The sequence below is a fragment of the Tribolium madens genome, unplaced genomic scaffold (genome assembly GCF_015345945.1).
Source record: "Tribolium madens isolate multiple individuals breed KSU strain unplaced genomic scaffold, Tmad_KSU_1.1 Scaffold_97;HRSCAF=244;Tcas5.2_LG3a, whole genome shotgun sequence".
NCBI lineage: Eukaryota > Metazoa > Arthropoda > Insecta > Coleoptera > Tenebrionidae > Tribolium > Tribolium madens.
Genome location: NW_025401069.1, coordinates 10,011,229 through 10,016,269, shown reverse-complemented (window position 1 = coordinate 10,016,269; position 5,041 = coordinate 10,011,229).

Sequence of the window (5,041 nt, the reverse complement as noted above, 5' to 3'; positions counted from 1 at the left end):
AAATTGTTAAACAACACAAGACGCGATGTGCAGAGACGGACTGGATTATTGATCTCTTAATGACCCGCACAACGCTGTACCTATCTTATCAGACAGACCCCCATTACAATAAAATGCAAAACGTTTCTTATATACAGTCTACGAGTGAACGTAATTAGATATCGACGAGTTCTTCGCACTTCTAGCACGAAACTTTTTGACCCATTTCGCGTTTATCCTAAATATTTAGTCTACACTTGAAAAATTCTACGTTATTTTTAAAACTAGTTTAGTRTATCAAATACTTAATTAGATGTCAAATTGCAAATATTGTCTGGTTCTTTACATTAACTTAGGGAGAGATTCTAGTTTCACCTAAATACTTCTAGGAAGTGATAATGTGTCGTTTACAGTCATGGTTGGTTATAATTCTATGCAAATAGTGAAACATTAGGTGTTACCATAAAAATTAAGCGACCCCCAACTGCTAAATACGAAGCTAATTGTTGTTTAGATGGGTAAACTGACATTTGGAAACGACTCAGAAACTGGTTAAACTACATTTAGCATTTTTTTAATACATTATTAGTAGTCTAATATGTGTAACTTTTTAACTCAGATTATTATGCTTAGTTTTCCTAGTAATTTTTCTATTTTCGATGCATTTTTTTTCAACAAAAACCCATATTTCAACCAAAACAACGTTGAATTTGACTTTTTACCCTGATTTTTAACCCTAACTTCTGACTCAGATTTTCCAAAAAACATAATTTTTTTAGGAAAATGAGTCGATTTTCAAGTTTTAGTCGTTGAAGTTTGTTGAGTTTGAAAAACAGCCCATTGTCTGTTCAAAAACACAAAAATTAAGAAAATGACCTGTTTTTAGACCTATTTTATCTATTGAAACATCAATTTTTTATGCACACTATCCTATTTTTTATGACCTTTTTAAAAATGTGAGCCAGATTTTTATACCAAAAATAAGGAAAACCACCCTGTTTCTTATGATTTCCTAAAAATGTGGGCCAGACGTAACAACTGAACTATGGTTTTTGTTGAAAAAAAAAATGCGTAGAAAATAGAAAAATGACAAAAAAAACTAAGCATAATAATCTGAGTTAAAAAGCTACACATATTAGACTACTATTATTGCATTGACTATTGTAGTCAAAAAAGTTTTTAAAACTGGAGATTTCATTTCCAAATTATTTAAAATGCATTTCAATAATAAATTGTTACACTTATCAGTTCCGTTTATAAACTCTTTAAAATACGGATTCTTCTATAACTTATAAAAAAAGTAACAATAGGTAAAACACAAATACAATCTGCAATTTGTTGTAACAAATAATTCCGGTTAATACGTTCGTTTTTAATTGCAAAAAAAAAACAAAACCTTACATCTGTGTAGTTAAAAAACTATAAACTCTAAAAATTAACAACAAAAAATAAACTTTAACTTTTAATCAGAGAAAGGCTGGAAATGAATCAAAAACTATTTAGATTCAAAAATAAGTTTCAAAGCCGTCCCAGGGAAAAAAAGATGTTGCGCTACTGAATGACCTATAAACGTCCAACCAGTTTTTTTCCATCTTTTTTTTTAACTTATTTTTTTGCATTTTTAAAGAAATGTTTATTTAGTTCGTTGAATTTTTTTATTGTATTTTAACCGAAATTTAACAACTAAAACTGTGTTCCTCTTGCGTTGTGTCACTCGCCAGTATATTGTGGTTGAAAACAATTATAAAAACTATGATATTTGGATACTTTCGGGTCTAGCAATCCTAACGTTTGGGAAATTTTCAGTTTATTAGCATATTTTTGGAACTTTTATATTGACCTAAGCAGAGATATCGACTAAAAAAGTCATCCTGCAACTATTTAGAATCACAGAAGTTTTCGTTGGTTCCAAGTCTTTTCAATTTCATTCAATTTCAATTCTAATTTCCGCGGTAACCCCAAAGAAGAATAAACCTAATCTCTGTTTCAGTATGCAGCAGCTAGTACTTACTTGGAAGCTGATGAAATTCTTGTGAGCCCTGGATAAATCTCACGATTTAAAAGTTCAAATACTTTGGTTTAATTAAAAAAATTAATTCTTTTACCTTGAAAACATATTTGAACGATTCGGTTGGATATTTTTCATATTTGATCTCGACCCAATGATCATTTGTACTTACACATTTGATTCTTTTTTCCTTTTTTGAATGTGAGTTTTTCTATTTGTTTCATAAAATCATTGTATGAGTCTCCTAATGAGAGAAAATGTCGCACCCTCTCCAAAATAATAAAATCAGCATAGAAACTTTGTTACGAGCACAATGGGGTAGACATATTTCATTTAAGTTTTCGTCGACTTCCCTACAATAGAACATTTAGCTTTTCTCCAAGGCATAATTTTCCCCTAACTTTTGGTAGTGAGGCTTTCTTTCAGGTCATATACATGTAAATAAGGGACTAACAAGATTATTTCAGCAGTGAAACTGTCATAACGTTGGGAATTCAAGGAATTCGAAGATTGGACGTTATGGTTCTAATTTGCACATATTTAGACACGACTTGGATTTTAAATAAGTATTTAAATTGGTTTTGTTATTAGACAAAATGCGTGGTTATAATCAAGGACGAAAAGGAAGCTAAAACTCAGTAAAATTTCCGAAAATTCACTGTTTACTTCAATTTTAACCTGATCAAGTAAATATTTCCGTTATGTCTGATTGATACCAGTTTATGACGCAGATCGATGAATCTACCTAACATTCGCGAGGTGATTATTTTACTTTGCTGAAATACACAACTTTGATTAGGCAAATGTAATACGCAGAATTTAGTGTTTTTGTTTGAGTTATTACTCTGCAAAGTTTTAGACGACCTTGAAAGTCTACAGCTACTCCATTCTTATTACTATTATTACCAATTTGTCGCTTTTTTAAATCCAGAAAATATTGAAAAAGATTCAGAAATGATTAATTGGAAATGGAGTGAGAAAAGGTCAAGGCAGGTTTATGTGGCGTATGAATTGCACTTTTTTTTGATAATTTTGACAAAAAACGTTCATTTTTCAATCTTACATAAATAAATAATGCATGCGCCGTCTAGTAACAACATTACTCTTTTGCAGATTTGGTCTTTTTTTAAATGACGTAAGATTTTTACTCTTTCAGTACTTTAAACGCTTATAGCAATTAGTGCTGATTTCCTCATTGGCCATAAATGGATATTGATGTAACATACACCATCTGGTACTTTAAACAACAGTCTGTGTTATAAGATATTTTTCTAAGTCCCATTCACGACTTCATCACAGCAATTATTGTGCAGGTTGCGCTCGGGGGCTTTGGGAATCGATTTAAACAACGAAAACGCACAATCAATCTTCACAAATGACAAACGAATGCTAAAACGATCAACGATTTTTATTTAATTCATTTTAAACAAAATAATGCACAGAGGCATCCATCCATCTCTCCCAAAAATGGAAAAATCTTAACACAAAGTATAGGCAACCAAATATACAAATTGTAACGATGAAACCGGCAATACCCGAACCAGGTTTTTACCATGTCTTTTTGTTTAAGTTTAAAGAAAATTTTTATTTTGAAAATATATATTTTTCCACTGTTTAAAATATTTACTCGAGTCGATCGTTTTCTTCCAAATATTTAGATTACTCATTAGGTTTTTTTTGTTTTCCTCTATTACTGATTTAACATTATCCTTTACAAATACTTTTCACTGCTAAATATTTTTAATTAATCGTATTGTGATCATGCTTCGATTAATACTAAAACTAAAAAAAAAAACTGTGACAATGTTGGATCAAGTAGTCATCCTTGACTCAGTCCCATGTTGGAACAGAAATAAATACATTAGTTTTGTGTGCAGAACAAACCAAATGCAACACTTTTTATGTATTTTTTATGAAAGCGGGACTTTATGCCGCTACACCACCACGCCACCAACACTCTCAATGTTTTAATTCAATATATTCATACAGACTTACATACAATTTATTTCTTACATTTTTGCAACGTTTTTGTACTTTTCTAAGTCTCTTGAACCCCCAAGAGTGTGCAAATGGTTCTATTTTGAAGTTTTTAATTTTTTCAAAATTTGTGGAAATTTTGAGCGATTTTCTGTACTCGGAGCGGTTTATTGCTAATAACTTCGGAACTATTGACGCTAGTCCTCTTTGTTTGGTGACGTTGGAAAGCAAATTTAATTTTTTATTGTACAAAAAAAGATATCCAAAATATTATTTCAACTATAACTTCTAAACGATCAAGAATTTTGTAGTTTTCTCGACGTCAATCGATTTCTCGGAACATTTCACATAATATGTATAAAATAAGTAGTATAAGGACCCCTATGCAAACTGCCACTTTTTAAGGAAAAACACCCTGATTTTCAAGACTAAACAGAAAAGCGGAAAAAATCGTGAAAACACCCCCGTTTTAAAGGTATATTTAAAAATTAACATTTTTTCAAAGATTTCGCCCTGTTTTTCTATTGGGCCACTTGAGCACAAGGGTGAATAAGGTTTCATCTAAGCGAATTCGTTTCGCTCATGAGTGGACTACGTCCATGAATTCACAGTCCTAAAACACCCTGATTTTCACTACTAAAATATTATTATAACGTTTTAACAATTACAAAATAAGAAAAGTAAAAATTTGTGAATCTTCTGAAGTTACAACATCAAAATAATTGTATATAAAATTCGAATGTTTATTTGATTGTTTCTAAAATATAATTTTATAACTGTAATAATTATTGTTTCAACAACAAAAGTACGTTTGCTTGACTTGCACACGCAAAATTAAGTAAAAACTTACTAATTTACGCCTCGCAAAAACTTCCGGTCAATTGATACAAGTGAATAATACCTCAAAAAAATATCGATTTTGAAAAAATGGAACTAAACAAACTGTTGCATTTGGAGAGTATTTATTTCTGAAACACCCGGTATCATCTACGAAAAACGGCATTTAATTTAATACCAAATGTTATTAGCAGTTTCATTTCATATATTTTTTCTGACGCAGTTTACTAAATTCGATTA